The sequence below is a fragment of the Phyllostomus hastatus genome, unplaced genomic scaffold, assembly GCF_019186645.2.
Source record: "Phyllostomus hastatus isolate PE091 unplaced genomic scaffold, TTU_PhHast_1.1 phas_contig_432, whole genome shotgun sequence".
Taxonomy (NCBI): Eukaryota; Metazoa; Chordata; class Mammalia; order Chiroptera; family Phyllostomidae; genus Phyllostomus; species Phyllostomus hastatus.
This window is the reverse complement of record NW_025333880.1, coordinates 888,252-907,839: the sequence shown is the minus strand read 5'-3', so window position 1 is coordinate 907,839 and position 19,588 is coordinate 888,252. Positions and strand designations below refer to the sequence as shown.

The 19,588-nt window shown below is 37.3% G+C and overlaps 1 protein-coding gene across 3 annotated transcripts in view; it reads right to left on the bottom strand.

Annotated features, from left to right (window-relative positions):
• Positions 1-19,588, bottom strand: part of NAV3 (neuron navigator 3) — a 786,639-nt gene that overhangs the window by 529,859 nt on the left and 237,192 nt on the right. The window lies entirely within an intron of this gene.

Below are 19,588 nucleotides of genomic sequence, written 5' to 3'. Positions count from 1 at the left end.
CTTTTGGTTTTAAAACTTTGTTAAGACTTAGCACTCCTGGTAAATTAAGTATTCATGAATCTCATTTATATTATTATTTAAATGTCATGCTACTCCTTTCATTTTTAATGAATATAATAGTTTCACCAAGCTTTTCTGGGGACCCTGTGGTTTTGCATTTTGTACCTAATGTGGTCTGATATGAATTTACTTCAAATGATCTTTCATAACATATTTAAAAAAAACATTGCCTGCAACACAAATTTAACTAATGATACCTCTGCTGACTTGGTTAACATTTTACTTGTTCTAGGCTTAGTAGAACTTCTGTCCAAGAGGGGCTTAAGAAACATGGCCCTGCTGATCCAATCATTTAACAAGACACTAAATATCTATGATGAATGAGTTGAACTACAATATAAATGGATACAATTGTGATTTCAAATTTTTGGCTAAAATGATAAAAATATTATTCGTGGATTTCTGTAGGTATCTTTATGATTATTTTTTACCTTAATACCTTTGCCCTAACACTCATTTGTTGGCTGACCTTATTGTGTGATAAGATCTGAAACAGCATTTAGTTGCCTGCGAGAACATGGAAAGCATTTTCAGAAGTCTTCATGTTGGCTCAGTAGTGAAAATTCATTATCCAATAATTTATTATGGATAATACCTCAAAATAATTCACTTTTCTCTAAAATTCAAAACTGATTATCTCACACATTGATTTCTTCTTATGGTAGGAGTTTTGGATTATTCCATGTAAGCAAATATAAGCAATAAAAACAGTTCAGACATTAATTTAACAATTTGTTTAACTGACCTTTAAAATCCTTCTGAACACTTGATTTTACTAAATTTATGGTGGAGGAAAGATTATTGTCCTCTCTCTCACAAAACAATGATAGCTTTCCATTCCAATTTTGTTCACTGAAAAGAACCCGGAATGTCTTCTATCACTGCTCTTGTTCTTCCTAACTCTGACTCTTGTTCATTGGCCTAATTCTGACTCTGTGTCCCTTTATTTTCCATTATATATCACATCTTAGTGAGGATAACATTTCATCAGTGATGTCCAATATAACTTTCTGCAATTAAGGAAATGGTGTACATGTGTAGTGTCCAATGTGGTAGCTACTAGCCACAAGTGATGACTGAACACTTGGAATATGGCTATTTAATTTTAATCAATTTATATTGAAAAAGCAACAGTGGCTAGTGGATACTGTATCAGTAGACACAAAGATTCAAATACTTTTTTTAAGCTCTGGATGCCATTTTGCAATAGTTGCTATAGCTCTACTTTCTCTTAAAAATAATCCTAAATTTCCCACTGTTTTGTCAAGTTCACTTATTTTTTTAAAGATTTTATTTATTTATTTTTAGAGAGGGAAGGGAGGGAGAGAGAGAGAGAGAAACATCAATGTGAGGTTGCTGGGGGTCACGGCCTGCAACCCAGGCATGTACCCTGACTGGGAATCGAACCTGCAACACTTTGGTTCGCAGCCCGGGCTCAATCCACTGAGCTACGCCAGCCAGGGCCAAATTCACTTATTAAGTCGAGCAGTTTTTTGGTGGAGTCTATAGGGTTCTCTATTTATACTATCATATCATCTGCAGTGATAGTTTTACTTCCTCCTTTTTGATTTATATGCCTTTTAGTGCTTCTTCTTGTCTGACTGCTGTGTCTAGGCCTTCCAATACTATGTTCAATAAAAGTGGTGAAAGTGGACATTCTTGTCTTGTTCCTGATCTTAGTGGAAAAGCTTTTAGTTTTTGCCTGTTGAGTATGATGTTGGCTGGAGGTACAGCCACTGTAGAAAACAATATGGAATTCCCTCAGAAAACTAAAAATGGAACTGCCTTTTGACCCAGCAATGAAATTGCTGAAATCCTGAGAATCCTGAGAATCCTGAAACACCAGTTTAAAAGAACCTATGCACCCCAATGTTCATAGCAGCACAATTTATAATAGCCAAGTGCTGGAAGCAACCTAAGTGCCCATCAGTAAATGAGCAGATTAGAAAACTATGAATACTATGCAGCAGACAGAAAGAAGGAGCTCCTACCTTTCATGACAGCATGGATGGAACTGAAGAACATTATGCTAAGTGAAATAAGCCAGATGGTGAAAGACAAATACTATATGATCTCACCTATAAGTAGAACCTAATCAACAAAATGAACAAGCAAGCAAAATATAACCAGAGACATTGAAATAAAGAATAAACTGACAGTAACCAGAGGGGAGGGAAGAGAGGGATAATGGGGGAAAAGAGGGGAAGCGCCATCAAGGAACATGTATAAGGAACACATGGACAAAGCCAAGGGGGTGGGTTCAAGATTGGGAGGCAAGCATGGGTGGGGCAGGGAGCATGGAGGCATGAAAATGGAACAACTGTACTTGAACAACAATAAAAAAATTATAAAAAGATATCCTAAGTTTCTATCAGGTGCTAAGATTTTTAGAAAAAAGTTAAGTAACACTTCAGTTAATCAACATTCTATTAGAATTAAATTCATCTCTATAAAAGCCTATTTTTAATCATGTTTGTAAACAAGAGTATGAAAAGCCCATTATCTCTGAGGAAAAAAATAGTTAAAACAACAGTGTGCGCTAATGGACCCCCAGCATTTCTGAATATTGGAAAGAATCTAGCCATATGAAACAAGCATATAAAAGGTTTATTACATTTTCTTATCAGAAAAAGTGCTCTCCCAAGCTCCAATAATAAAGTTGTTCTTTCAAGAAAGAATCTTTATACTTTTGGACAATCAATATTATAAGACTTTACAGAATAGAATTCATGTACAAGGAGCCACTGGCTAGTGTAAATTACATTACAGCAAGTTTGGAGAACTGACATGCATAATATTTTAGAGGTAAGGAAACCAACAAGTTTATTGACATCATGTACCTCAGGTGGTAGTATGGCACAGCAGAGACTAATTTAAATTTGTCTTTTCATTAATTCATATTTGTCTTTTCCCTAACAAGGGAATTGCTAGAAATCATCTTACAGCATTGAAAGTGACTGACTAGGGTCCAAGGTGTATGAGAAGTCCACTACCCAGGTAAAGGGAGTATAATCAAGTACACTGTGATGTCTAGGGATAAATGCCTGAGGAGAGAGACGCTGGAAACAGGTCTGATGCAGTGTCCCTGGTGCCAGCTGCTACCTGGGAGGTGGGTATGTATGTGATCTGGAAAGAAGGGACATTGAACGCTGGAGCTACAGTGGCAAAAGTGCAATCCATCTCAGCCCTAGGAAGCAGTGTCACATTCTCTGTGAGAACATTCTGGACCAGCAACAGATGGCCATTACCACTCGGGCTGTGAAGAAACACCTGTTGGTACCATCTGGAAACAAAAAACAGCACCATCAACTGAAGACTGGGTTTATCTCCATGTGGATGTGTAAGAAGGACCATCCTTCTCCACTTCAAGTATATCACTAGAGTACTTGAATACTACTCAAGAAGTTGATACTAGTAGGCAGTAGAAGAAGTCATAATTATTTCAAAACTAAATAAAATTTACTATCCTTTTACCCTACATTTGTGGGGGAAAACAATCAAATCTTAAACATTAAAAAATCTTGGCTTCAATTTTCAATATAGCCTTTATTGAGAGGCCAAATGTCACATAAATATCTGTATTGCTCAGTATCCAACAATTTTAAATACTCAAAATGGCATCACTTCTGCCTATAAAAAATCATGTCTCAATTCATAAAATACTATAGTTAGATAATTCACAATGAAAACTAAAACTTTTAAACCTGCCATTTCTCTCACTTTGGAGAGCTGGAAGGCTTCAAAGAGTCAGTGACAAATGCAAGAGGCTGCATAGACATTCTTATTTTGAAAGTTCTGTTCTTCCCTCATGGGGAAAATAAAGATCCAAGGATATGTATAGGCAGAGAATACTCATGGGCATTTACTCTAACCAAAAATCCCTTGTCTTGAGTTACAGTTTTCCTATTTCCTTATTTAATAATATTCTAGCCTGAGAGCTTCTTTGGGGCAAGATGAGTATTTACCTTTTTACTTTTTGTCTTTAGCTTTTTATCAAAAATCACACTCAGATTTGGTAAATGCTCATTAAATCTTTGCTGCATAAGTGCTTGATCATTGATTCACATAGATTTTTTTCTTCTTTGTTCCATATCAACAGTTCTTGAATTTGTAACACATGCAAGATTTCCAACTCAGTGATGACCAAGAAAGGCAGCATCCTTGACCTAGTAGATGCAGATATGAACAAGCAAGCAAATACCTGGCTAACAGGTCAAATTGAAATGATTGTTCAGAAGGAAACCAACAGGGTGCTATAACAGAATGTAATGATGGAGTATGGGGGCACTTTTGGAGGAAATTACATTAATACCAAAGACCTGAATGATGAGAAGCCATCCATGCAAAAAAGTAGAGTAATGACTGCTCAAGGGAAAAAGAACACTCAAGGCAAAGGACTAAAGTGAGAAAGCCCTCAGTTTGTTCAAAAGACTTAAAAACAGATCCCCAGTAGGGCTGGAATGGAATGAGGGAGAGGAAGAGAGGCAGGAGACAAATTCAAGGGGGAATCAGAATTAGACAGTGCAGGGCCCCACAGGTCTGCTAAGGAGTTCAGACTATCCTCCAAAAGCACAGAAAAGTCATGAAAAGGTTTTAGCAAGGTGAGCAATAACTTGAATGTACTGTGCATTTAAAAAACAATCATTGTTACAGCCATGAATACTGTCAGTGTCGTGTATTTATCTGGACCACTAATTAAGTTCAGTAGTAGACCCCACTATCTGTGGTTTCACTTTCGACAATTTCAGTTTCCCATCGTCCACTATGGTCTAAAAATACTAAATGGAAAAGTCCAGAAACAATTCAACCCTTTTAAAAATTGTGCACCATTCTGAGTAGCATAATAAAATCTTGTGCTGCCTGGGACATGGATCATCCCTGTGTTATTGTTATTTATCTCTTTCTGTGCCTAATATAAATTAAACTTCATTATAGTATGTATGTATAGGGAAAGTAGTATATATAGAGTTTAGTACTATCCATGGTTTCAGGGAACCACTGGGAGTCTTGGAACATCCCCTGTGGATAAGGGAGGTCACTGATAAAGGATATTAAAGACATTTGTATAATTCCAAGTTCTATAGAATGTTATGACACATTTACATTTCTATATAATATTATTTTGCACATTTCCCCCAAAGCAATATGGATATCACTGCATCAGTATACAGTTTATAAAAATATTTTACACAAAAAGTAGATTAATTTAAGACATTAATTATAAAGTTCATGTTGTTTTTAAATTTTAACTCTAAATCTTTTCTCAGTGTTAATTAGAGAATAACATACACATACAAGGTGTTGTTTATCAGCTATTTGCAAACATTGCTATTTGCCAATACCCATAACTGTTAAAAGGCAGAATCCCTTCTTACCAAGATAGCATGAGGTAAAACTACTCTATTACATTGTACCTAACAGTGTTGCTTAATCAAGCAGCTGGTAAGAGTTTCAAAGGAAAACATCTAATTTTAATGAAAAACATAAAGTATGAAATTAAGTACCAGCAGCAAAATGTGAAAAGCACCCAGGAGAACTCACGTGGTTTCAGTCACACTCTTAAGAGACAGCCTTGCCTCAGGACTGAGTACGCACATTCTGATTAGTATCCTATAGCTATTAGCATGTGTGAAAACATGAACATGAAAAAAATGTGATGCTTATAAGTATAGCATCATTTAAAACTACTTATCACAGCAGAACATCAAAAGGGTCATTTGCATAGAACACTATTCTCTTCTTCATTTCACATCAGATAAATCAAACATACTATAAATTAGGTCCAAAGATGGACACATATCCATTTTATTTCATCTTCTAGCATTCCCTTAAACATGATATGAACATACCTTGAAATTGGGTAGCAACTTTACCTCTGGGATGGGCCACTTCTCATTCACATTCACTATGGTGACCAAATTCTGAATGTGAACCTGGTCCAATCAAACATCCCGCCTCACTCCAGGGCAGCACGGGGGCTCACACACCTGCGTGTACTTACCTGTCTCACAGGCACAGCCAGGAGAGCAGGGAGCCAAGCTTTATGCTTTATCTGGTGGTTGATGAGCTGGTGAAACTGAGAAGCTGAGATGGAGTGTGGCCCTACCTGTGTGGACTGACAATTTTTGTCTGCATAGCTTATCAAACTTCAATGTGACCTGTGTTCCTTATTGCTTATTTCCCTAACAATTAAATGAGGTTTCCTGATACGCTGTAATGAAATCAGTCACCTTAAATAAGATACAGGAAAACTTTGAATCTAAATTCCCAAATGTGAACAGTCTAATGTGACCAAATCAGGTTGAATGCCAACAAAAAATTAGCAGTTCCTCAAATCTGGACTCTCATTTTTCACCTCTTTTCAAAATCATTTTGGGAGTACCTCTAGAAAAAAATTTGCTCAAAGTAAGTATATCATACTCAGACTCATGCAGCATCAAAGTTTAATAAGAAAACTAGAAAGGCTTCTGTAGATTCATGTACTTCAGATATTTAACAAAGTATTAATAAATTATGTTTTTTAAAAAGAAATAACTTGATATATAATTTCCACATACAGAGAAAACATGTTAAACATAGGTAGATAAAAATGTAATGTAAAACCATAGACCACTAAGCAAAGTAAAAACATGCTGTCTGCTGAGTTTTCTAACCTTGGACAAGCCTGTAAATAGACTGGACATAAAGAATATCTCATCTATAGCTCCAGAGCTTTAAGGGTGGACAGAAACGCAAGAAAAAGTGCTTTGCAAACTACAGGTTGCTATTAAAATATGAATTAGGAGCCTAGCCCACTTTGCTATGTGTGTGTGTGTGTGTGGGAGGGTGATGGATATAAATACATAAACTCATCAGTAATGTGGTTAACACAGTGAAATGTATTACTGTTACCCACCACAAAGCACTAATATAGGCACTCCATAAATACACAATTACACACTGAATTCAGCCAAAATACTGTATCCTTTAAATCTTTCTTCAATTCTTAAATTGATAATTTCCATCTTTAAACAAAATACTATGTGAAAGTACAACATATACTACATTAAGATCAGCATTACTAGCCTGAATCTACTACCCTCCATCTCTATCTCTGAAACAATGACTTGTGGAAACTTGGTTGGTTAATTGAAAGATAGCAGGCACTACACAGAGCCTTCAGAATGTACTGTAGAACATTCCTAGCCAAAAAGCATGTCCTTTGGGCACTAAGAAACTACTTTATTATTGTGCAAAAACAATCACCAAAATTGCTTCTAAACAGGCAACATAACACTACACATTTTAAATAAAGTTTTAACCAATTATACTGTCCAGGGTAATATGTATCATGAAACATTTATCAAGGATAGTTTATTCTACAAAGTATGAAAAAACTGAGCATGAATGATTATTCAAAAAATAATTAAAAGATATATGCTTTTATTGTACGAATGCTTAGAAATGACATCTCCATATGCAAACTGGAGCACAGTCATTGTGCTCTTCTGAAAAATATACAAATGATTGAATACACAGAGTTTAGTCTTTAGTCAAGGAAAAAATGAATACACATGGAGTGGAGTCCTAAAGTTTTTAAAGGTGGTTATTGAAAATTGTGTGTGTACTTCCCATATAAAAGAAAAGCAGCTTAGAATCCCAAGCCCACTGAAAAAAGGACCTTGTGAAGCTAAAAGACTAGTAGTGTTAGCTACTAGTCCTGAGTCATCCTCCCCTAATTCCTCTAAAATCCTCAAAGTTCTTTTGATGCCCAAGTTACACTGAGGAGAGGATCAAGCTCAAGGAAGTAAGGCAGAAAACCTACAGATGTTTACTAGATTGTACATACCTTGAAAGTAAGCATCACACCTTTTTAATGCATTTCTAGATGTGGCTTTATTCATATTTTCAAGCATACAGAAATGTTGAAAAAATTTTAGAGTCAACACACTTATCTACAATTAACACATATACCTACAATTAACACCTCACTACATATATTTTGTTTTTTCTAAGTTATTGTGGGTAACACATTTTATTTTTAAGTATATCTTATTGATTATTCTATTACAGTTATTCCATTCTTTTCTCTCTTTCAATCCCCTCTGCCCTAGACCCTCCAACATTCCCCACCACCCCTGCACTTAGTTCATGTCATGTTCATGGGTTGTATATATAAGTTCTTTGGCTTCTCCATTTCCCATACTATTCTTAACCTCCCCCTGTCTATTTTGTACCTACCATTTGTACTTCTTATTTCCTGTACCTTTCCCCCCAGTTGCCCCACTCCTCTCCCACCGATAACCCTCCATGTGATCTCCATTTCTGTGATTCTGTTCTTGTTCTAGTTGTTTGCTTTTGTTTTGTTTTTTTTTTTTTAGGTTCAGTTGTTGATAGTTGTGACTTTGTTGTCATTTTTCTGTTCATACTTTTTATCTTGGTTTTCTTAGGTAAGCCCCTTTAACATTTCATATAATAAAGGCTTGATGATGATGAACTCCTTTAACTTGACCTTATCTGGAAAGCACTTTATCTGCCCTTCCATTCTAAATGATAGCTTTTCTGGATAGAGTAATCTTCGATGTCGATTCTTGCCTTTCATGACTTGGAATACTTCTTTCAAGCACCTTCTGCCTATAAGGTTTCTTTTGAAAAATCAGCTGATAATCTTATGGGAACTCCTTTGTAGGTAACTGTCTTCTTTTCTCTTGCTGCTTTTAAGATTCTCTCCTGGTCTTTCATCTTGGCTAATGTAATTATGATGTGCCTTGGTGTGTAATTCCTTGAGTCCAACTTCTTTGGGACTCTCTAGGCTTCCCGGACTTCCTGGAAGTCAATTTCCTTTGCCAGATTAGGGAAATACTCCATTATTTTTTCAAATAAGTTTTCAATTTCATGCTATTTCTCTTCTCCTTCTGGTACCCCTATGATTCAGATATTGGAACATTTAAAGTTGTCCTGGAGGTTCCTAAGCCTCTCCTCATTTTTTTGAATTCTTTTCTTCATTCTGTTCTGGTTGAATGTTTATTTCTTCCTTCTAGTCCAAATCATTGATTTGAGTCCCAGTTTCCTTCCCTTCACTATTGGTTCCCTGTACATTTTCCTTTATTTCACTTTGCATAGCCTTCACTTCTTCCTGTATTTTGTGACCATACTCAATCATTTCTGGGAGCATCCCAATTACCAATGTTTTGAACTGTGTATCTGATAGGTTGGCTATCTCTTCATCACTTAGCTCTGTTTTAGGAGCTTTGATCTGTTCTTTCATTTGGGCCTTTTTTCTTTGTCTCAGTTCACTTGTAATATCATAAGGGAAAGAGCCTTATGTACCTGCCAGGACAGGGCAACCCATATCACTGCATTGTGGTGCTGTATGTGGGAGAAGGGTCCAAGAGGAAACAATGCTGCTTGCTGGGCTCTTGCCAGGTTTCAGTCACTTCTGAAATTGGGCACTTCTGGTGCTGGTTCCTAGGTGGGTGAGTTTCTATATGTCCTATAATACTGTGGGTCTCTCCAACAAACTCTCCTGTGAGACTGGGAGTTTCTTCTGCCACTGTAACACCCACAGGTTTTCACAGGAGGTTTAGAGACTTTCTTTTGCTGGGGAGAAACCCTGGGTTGTGTGATCTGTCTAGCTTCCCAGTTGTTCCTCCTGGTTTATCTGTAGGTGAATGTGAGACCATCCAGTCCACCTGCCCCTGCCTCACCCACCCAACCCTCCAGCTGCTGCCTTGCTGCACATCCTCTCTGCCCCAACTGCCTGTCTCCACCCCTTCTACCAGTCTAGATTAATGTTTCTTCTTTAACTCCTTGGTTGTTCGACTTCCATACAGTTTGATTTTCTGGCAGTTCTGGATGTTTTTTGTTTTTAAATTTGTTGTTATCCTCCTTTTGGTTGTGCAAAGAGGCAAAATATATCTACCTATGCCTCCCTGTTGGCCAGAAGTCCTCTACAGTTTATTACACATCACTGTTATATACAATTTTTACATTCTCAATCTTATTTTGGAAATAATAGGGAAAAGAAAGGCGTGCTTTAATTAATGCACTTGGAATCTTCTCCATGTTCATTGTTCTTTTTCTCCTCTTGAAAATAGAAATATAATTCATGCTAATATTTAGGACTTAAAAAGTAAATTCTTATTTAAAATGTGCCATGAATTAAGGATAACTTTGTGCTTGTCAGCATGCTAAGGCCAGAAAATATTTTGGTTTATCAAATTTGTTATCCTAAGGGGAATAATGTCTTTAAACTCACAAACTTCTCTTCTAACTGACTCTAAGTGTGAGTCAGTCACATGTGGTTGATTCTATACCCATATTTTAAGATAAAATATCCTGAGCACCAACTTCCCTGTGACTGCAGAAAATAAGCAAGCCTAGACTTGACTTGGTATCAGGTGAACCATTAACACCAAGTCCCATATAAATCAGGAGAGAATGCTCACATAGACCCACAGGGAAATTCTGCCCTAGGGCTTGGGGGAATAATCCAGGACTGGTTGATTGGTTCTAAATCTGTGTGTGTGTGTGTGTGTGTGTGTGTGTGTGAGAGAGAGAGAGAGAGAGAGAGAGAGAGAGAGAGAGAGAGAGAGAGAGAGAGAGAGAGAGAGAGATTAGAGCTAACCAGGAAATCATTCAGCACCAGCATTTCCTCACAGGGCAGAAGCCAGGTGATGAGAGGAGAGGAACAATTCCCTTCCACTTACATCCTGGCTTCTGCCCACAGAGAGGAGACCACATCCAACCCCTTAGTTCATCCCTGATAGCTATCAGTTACTACATGTTTTCTAGGCACAAGGCATTGTTCCAAATGCTTTATATATAATTATTTTCAATAGTCCCATTATATGAAAAAAACACAAGTGAGAAAAGTAGAAGAAGACAAGTTGAGTAATTTGACACAGTGCCAGAGCCAAGAACCAAACACCAGCAGTCTTATTCTGGATTGTTTGCTATTAACTATTTACTACATTTCTTTTTACTAAATCTCCCCAAAGACATCAGTGGCCTTATTGGCCAGGTCATGATTGAAATTGTGGGCCATGTTTTATTACTGGGCAATGTGTCTTTCTGCTAAGGGTAGAGTCATGGGCATCACCATTTTTTCCCATTGCTTTGCTCATTTGTGATAAGCTCATCTAACAGGGTCCTCCTCTTTGGGAAGGCTTTCTCTGTGCATCCTCATCTACGCATCTGACTTGATTAGCATTTTCAAGTCTGCTCAGTGGAGAGGTGATTCTACTTTGAGGAACAAGAAAAACTGTATTTGGCTTCTGGACCTAAGGCCCCACAGCTTCTGAGAGAAGATCATCTATTTCTAGGAGAGTTTGGAGACATTTATAATATACGTATTCTTTTCATAATGCTAGTCCTTTGTTACCATTTAGCTATTGTTTTGTGTATATATAGTGCCTCAGCAGGGAACTCCAAAGGGAAAGAGGAGTGAATAGGAGGATTTAACATAAAAACTATCCTAAACCTCAAACACCAGTGGAGATGTCGTCACTGTGCTTTGTTCATTTTTTAGTGCTGGCAGCTCCTTCAGCACCTGCTTGGGACAATTTCAGCTGCAGAAGCCATCAACAACAGGGTTAGAATGGGTGCTGGCAGCAGCTGTCCTATGAGTGAGTCACCTGTCCATTGAGTGTTTATGAGTCAGGGTCAGCCATGCTGTATAAGTGTTGATATTACCTTCTATCTGGATATGCCCTCTGGATATCCAAGAATAAAATAAGAATGAATGAAAGTGATAAAAAGAATTCTTAAAAATTTTAATTCCAAAGAGCTGTGTTAACATAGAATCCAACATTAGTTGATTGAAACGAGTAACTGTGTGGATTCCAGAATTATCAGTACAGAATGTCTTAGCTTAGGTTTCCCCATAGCATATCCTGAAACAATGATGCAAACAGTTTATTTGGTTGATTATTCCAGTAAATACGCAGAGGCGAGTCAGGAAGAGAGACAGAAACTTGAAAATACTGAAACCATAAAAATCCTAGAAGAAAACAAGCAGCAAAATCTTGGACATTGTTCATAGCAATATTTTATCTGATATATCTCTTTAGGCAATGGGAACAAAAGAAAAAATGAACAAATGGGACTACATCAAACTAAAAAGTTCTTGCACAGCAAAGGAAACAATCAACAAAATAAAAAAGACAACCCACTGTATGGGAGAGCATATCTGCTGATACATCTGATAAGGGGTTAATATCCAAAATTTATGAAGACTTCTAAAACTGAACACCAAGAAAAACAAACAATCCAATTTTAAAAAGGGGCAAAGGACCTGAATAGATGCTTTTCCAAAGAAGACATACAGATGGCCAACAGACATACGAAGAGATGCTCACCATCACTAATCATCAGAAAATGCAAATTAAAATCACAATGAGATATCATCTGATACCTGGCAGAATGGCTATCATCAATAAATCAACAAACAATAAGTGCTGGCCAGAGTGTGGAGAAAGAGGAAGCCTTTTGCACTGTTGGTAGGAATGCAAATTGGTTTAACCACTATAGAAAGCAATATGGAGTTAGCTCAAAAAATTAAAAAAAAAAAAAACAACCGGAATGCCTTATGGCCCAGCAATTCCACTTCTAGGAATTTATCTGAAGAAAACCAAAACACTAATTTGAGAAAATATAAGCACCCCTCTGTTAATTGCAGCATTATTTACAATTTCCAAGATTTGGAAGCAGCCAAGTGTCCGTCAATTGATGAGTGGATAAAACAACTATGGGACATTTACACAGTGGAATACCATTTGACCATAAAAGAAAAGAAAGTTTTACCCTTTGCAGCAGCATGGATGGACCTGGAGAACATTATGCTAAGTGAAATAAGCCAGTCAAAGAAAGACAAGTACCATATGATTTCACTCATATGTAGAATCTAATGATAAAGACAGACTTAGAGAGCAGATTGAGAGCTCTGGGAGGGGGTGGTTAGGGAGTAGAGGGATTGAGCAAAAAAGAAAAGGGACTCATGGACATGAACCACAGTGTGGTGCTTGCAGTGGAGTGGAGAGGGTGGGTGTAAATAGATGAGGGTATAAGGGGGATAAACGGTAATGGGAAAAAAAAGAAAGGTTAAAAGTGTTTTATAAAAGAAAAGAAAGGGCATTTTATTGTAATCGGTGGGAGTAGATTAAGTTTACTCCCACTGATGAGCTCTGGGACATGGTCTCTAGGGCACTGTTCCTCAAAGAACCCAGATTGCTGTGCATTAGACTCACCAGAGGATCTTGTTCAAATGTACATTCTGATTCAGCAGGTTTAGTGTAGGGCCAGAGACTCTGCATTACTTATATGCTCCCAGATAAGTGATACAGCTCCTCACAACAACATACTTTGAAGATCAAAGCTGTCAATGGTTTTCTGCTTATTTCTCATTCAAATTTTCTAAATTTGCACATAAAATTGAAAAATTTCTTATATTCACAGTTTTTATAAAATATCATTAAGCCTGCTTTGTTTCATGTAACTCTAATCCTAGCCATTGTGTATTCATTGAATATCATCAGTGTTGGAGATCTTTGGTCAGCCCCTACGTAAGGAAGATGCAAAAACTGTTGTCCACTCTGTACTAATGCTATTAAATCAGATGGCTCTGTTCACCAGCAGGTAGCCTGCTGTCCACAGAAACAAATCAGGCATATCAGCTCATTACCAACACATGTCTGACTCTTTCTCTGCTTATGCATCTTATTCCTGTACCCCACCCCATTCTAGTGTTAACTCATATTCTTATTTTGTGATTAGTCTCAAATCTTTGGCACTGGGAAAAGAACAGACAGAAGTCTGGTGTCCTGACTTTGATACTAAATACTCTTCAATGGTACCTTTGCATACATTCACAGGTTTTCTTCCACTTAGCTGCCTCAGGGTTAAGTTTTGTGGAATCTCAGTCCACCTGGTTATACTCACCTGAAACCTCAAGAGAGGTGATAGGACATGGTTGAATCATTGTTTTAAAATGACTGTGCTATGTTGAAATGTATATATCCATATAGTCAAAGAGAGGAAAGTTCCAGCCCCTTTAGAAATACAATTGTAGAGAAGCTGACAATTATATGGTTTCTATTCAAAACAGGCCACAAAATATATTTACTTTAAAAAGATATACAACAAGATCTGTCTGGAAAAAGTTCAACCATTGTCAATATAATGAGAATGGTTTGCATGACATCAGTGTAATCTGGCAGCCAAGGAGAGTAGACTGGAATGCACATGTGTGAACAATGACAATTTCACTGCACTAGCCAGTGGGGGCAGTAGATGCCATTGAGTGAGCAAGTGTACTGTGTGGCCATCACATTCAAAGTGACTGAGAGAATAGAACAATGATCTGCATCAAATTTTGTGTTAAGCTTGAACATTCCTCTGTGGAAACATCACATGATTCAAAGGCCGCAGTTACAGGCATTTCGTGATTAGCAGCTTCACCACGACAATGCGCCCGCTCATGCACCACGTCTTATGCAAAGTTTTTTGGCACAATGTTAAATCACCCAGGTGACTCAGCCCCCCTACTGCCCGAATTTACAAAAAGTAGTAACATTAATAACAATTTACGTATCTTGCCTTCAGATGTTCAAAATATATGTCACATAACTGAAATATCATGTACCGCAGGCCTATTTGTCGATATGAAGATTATACGGTCATTTTATCTGTTGACACCTTAAATCCACCAATGAAGAAAAACAACATGGTTAGTTCAGAACAAAGGAGTAGAAACATGAAGCATGATATACATACTCGCTTTTGACTATTTCCAGTTGTTTCTGTCATCCCAAGTCTGTTTGCACTGAAAATGTGTGCTGCCAGGAGCAAAACAGCACGTGGCCATACAAACTTTCTGAAGTTTGTTTGAGACCTGCCTATCCAAATTCAGATCTGAGAGAGAATTTTCTAGAATCACTTCTGAGCCACAAAAGGAGCTCACCTAGTCCAATGTATCCTTAAAGAACTCCAGGCAAAGCGGCTGGGAGATGGCTATTCGCAGAATCCCTTTATAAAAAAACGACAGAACAGAGGGAGAAAGTAGGGCAGTCTTAACTGGCATCACAGAAGATCACAGTTCCAGTACTAGTTTTTTGTGAACTGGACATTCACTTTTGTGTTTGGACATATATTTCAGACTTGTGTAATAACATTGCAGAATGGCTGCTCACTGTATTTCAAACACTAAAAGTTTGGATACTCAGTTCTGGATGACCAACCACTTTTGTTGAAAACCCCAGGCAATCCATTCATGTTAGCTGTCTTGTTTCAGGATCAGATGATTAATAAATGATGTGGTTTTGCTTCAGAAACGTCATTCTCCCTCATGGTCCTTTTAACTGATCTCACACGCACACAGAAAAGAGATGTATAAAAATAAAGTACCATTTAATGAGTCCATCCTTCAGGAAGATCAAAAAGTGAAAGGGCTGAATCTAAACTAAGCCTTCTCTTTTTTCATGATTTATCTTCATATTTGCTCTTAAGACAGATCTGTAGTCAGTTTCTAACAGAAACAATTTCAAGTTGTCCTTAACACCCGTGAGAATAGTCCCAATACACTGCTTGACTCTGATACTATTTTCCAACACTGCAAGAAAATGCAACAAATGGTCTAACTTACTTAAAAGAATCAGTACATTTTAAAACTGTAAAATAAGAATTGCACCACCTTTAAAGTGATCAATTATTTTTACTCATTAAAAAAATTACTAGAGTAGCCTAACACAGGTGTATGTAAATATGTTCCTGCACCACACTTCCATTTGATGTCCATTGAAAAATATAAGAAGAAAACTACTCTGTGTGCATAAATATTGATAAAGAACTCATTGCCACTTGCAGATGATGCTTTATCTAACCTTCCACTTAAGCTGGATTTTAAGTCTACCATATAATAGGCATTTTCCACATCAATATCCTCTCCTCTGATAATTAATATAATCATTTCTCTTATTTTGCCTGATTTTCTGCTCTTCTTCACTATACTCAGAGTGTGTCATTTCTGAAATAATTGCTATCTCTTAGACAGACAGACATGGTATTCTGGAATTTATCTTGAGCAGTTTGCATGGCAATGTGAAAATAATACTGACTGCTTAACATCATAAAAGACATGACTTTGGGAAGTAAAAAACAGAGATGGCATCAATTTTAGACATTTTCATAAAAGTAAATATCTCTACATATGTGCAATACTGTTCATCCCTTTCTGGGTAGAGAACACAGAAACAAAATAATCCCAACAGGTCACCAAATATTTATTGCATTACCATGGCCATAATTTCAAGATGTGTACCCTGCTGCCCTCTTCGTAGTACCTAATAAATTGTTGACTATGACAAATGCTTTGGTTTAACACACAAAATATTCGTGAAGCAATAAAGCTGTGCCCCAAGGCTATCTGAACTGCAAAGTGCTTGCAATTAGACTGACAGTAAAGTCTACTGAGCTCTGCTTTTCAGTTCAAGGTCACAATTAATTATATAGCAGTGGCATTTGTGCCAATTGAGCTTTCACTCTTCTGGGGGCTTTTGAAGAAATAATCCCACAAAGCAATAAAATTAGTGGAAAGCAATAAACCAACCTCACTGGCATCAATGAGAAAACAAGGATAAAAAGGTCAAGTTTTCAAAAGTAAAACACATTCAGGAGCCTTGAGATGCCATGACAAATCTAAGAGCTGAATGCCAAGAACAAGAAAGAACAGGAATAACCCATAAGGGGTAAAAGTAATGAAATTCTACTGAAAAAACCAACAACACAGGACTCAAAAGTGCAGCTAGGTTCCACCTAGCCCTACACTAGCCCAGGTTGATTTGAGATTCTTAGAAGTATTTTCAACTTCTAGAACATCCACACCTCTGGCTTATCCATAATAAAGAGTACTCCAGGCAGGACGTGTGAGTATAATACCTTTAACTTTCAAGTTAGGTCCTCTTCTGTTCACATATTGTAAGGTGAGCAGGCATTATTTTTAAAAAGCCCCAAATGTCACACATATATTTAAATGCTTTAATGTTGAAATGCACACACACACACACACACACACACACACACACACGTATTCTTTTATTTAGTATAAATATTCTTGAAGAATTTATCATCATTTTTACAGGACCAAATCTCTTAAGGAGGTAAAAGCAGCTTTTATCTCTGTAGGAGGTATTTTCTTAATGAATCACAAAGTGTAAGCATGTGGTATATGGTATGCAGTAAGCACTCCATAACTGACCTCTTGCTTGGCATTCACCTACTCACTGCAGCAGAACACATCCTCACAAACACATGCTCAGTGTCCTAATGGTTTCTACTCAGAAGCAGAGCATAGGTACAAAACCACACTATTTTAAATTGAGAACAAAGCCAGTGAGCTACTGTAGACTGAACAAGAAAGCAGTTGTGCAGCATTCAAAATTGGAAGCTATGCTGAAGCCAGCTCTATGAATCTTTTCTTGAATATCTGCCATATGTCAAACACTGTGAAAAGAACACATTTTTTTTTCAGAAATACCAGAAAGATGCTTCACCTCTGGATTAAGTCATGACTAAGAATAAATGCATTTTATTTCACTGATGAGCAACACTGTGCTTGTTAAATTAAATCATCATGAAAGACTACAAACGCTTGAAGTAATTACATGAATGGTCTTGTAACCTCAATTTTGTGGTGACAGGGCTGTGCCCAGAACTTAGTCTGCAAAGATTGATGACACTATATTTCATTTTCCTCTGTAGGACAAACTCACAAATCTGTCACTGGGACTAGATACTTTTGCTGACACTTAACAAATTTGCATCTTAAGTACTGATCGACTGATCGATCAGTATCTTGAGTTTCAAGCTTATTCAGAGTGAATGCCTATACCAGTTGGGTGGCTAGGAATTCATTACAACCCAGTCTTCCTTCTTGCTACTGCTCACTATTTAATGTTCACTGCTTCCCCTCCTCTCCATCTCCCTACAGACTGGGAGGTGAGGCTACAGTGAAATGGGATCCTCTTATCCCATAATACCAAGCTGGTATTTTAACCTTTTCATGGAATCATGGCTTTCTGTAGTTTGTCTAAACTCTATTACTATTTCTATTAGCTGAACAGTCCTTTGTGAATAGGCCTGGGAAACTCAGCATCATCATAGACCATTGTTTAAAGTTCCATACAAGGAATTTTCAGAATGTCTGTTACAATTCATCTCATTCTTCAGCTTGTAATCTCTGTGTTTGCACAAAATACCTCTTATTCAGGAAATAAAGAAATAGCACCTGCAGAGGTCCTTTCTTTCCTGCCAGAAAACCAGAACTTTTATCAAAAATTAGAACTCAGAATATTAATTGCTTACCTACTACCCACTTCCTTATTCTTTCACACAGTACAATAGGCAAATTACTGTCAGATTTAAGGACATTTTAAGAATGTAGATAGAGAAAAGGAATTAAATGGCTCCTCAGTAGTTAAGAAATTATAGAGCTTTAGATGGAAATTTTTCTTGCCATCTCTCTTGGATTCACACCATTAGTGCCAGTAGGGAAAAAATGCTGACCATTTAAAACACCAACAGTATTACTTGGTAATACCCTTATTTGTATAGAAATTTATACCTGCATTGATGTAAAAATTGGTTCTGGGCATCTTGTATTTATAGTACTTAGTATTTTCTGAGATTTACTTATACTACAGGTAAACCCAATGAATGAACCAAACTGGACATAAATAATCCATCCATTTCTGCCTGAACTGATACAAAGGAACCACCATAGCCCCTATTCTAGAGGCATTGGTCATAATATCAGAACAAATTAATAAGCTATTGACTCTGTATGGTCTCTTCTAAACTTCCCACCTCCAAAACTGTGAAAAGCTAGTTGTCTTCTGGGAGTACAAAATGACTACTAAATTTTTTTCTAACACAGATGTGAAAACAAGCCTTAATCATGCCCCTTAGACCCAGGTCTAACAAAAATCCCCTTTCTATTATCTCATTATTACTTGCTTTGATGCCTTAGCCACCAGGGCCCCACACACTGCTCCTATACTAATGGAGTCAATGAAGCACCACAAAATATAATATACTTCATTATGAGTGGGCTTTCTCTCCTGGGCACCATCTCTGACCCTTCTGATAAGTGCTCTCTAGATGGTTCTCACTATAGTACAACAGTTTAGCAGGTAAGAGTTTCTAAAAAGGTAGAAAAATGAGACTTAAGTGCAACCCTTAGTATTCAATTCCCAGCTTCTCACTCAGAAGCTCTCCAAACCCCATTTTTAAAAAATATATTAGCACAGTCCTTTCTTGTTATTTTTCCATTAGTTTCTCCAACACCACACCTGAAGAGTGAGACCAAAACTCACATGCCTCATGACTCTCTTTCCAGGCTTGCTGGAAACATGAGAAGGCTTAGGTTGAAGTTCCCCAAGGATAAAACTGGAGAATTTCAAATGCCAGCCATGGTATCTGATGGCAGGGAGGCAGGTGTTTTCTTCTGGGAGAGCTCTAACTTGCTCCTTTACTCCAGGGGTGCCCCACGACTCAA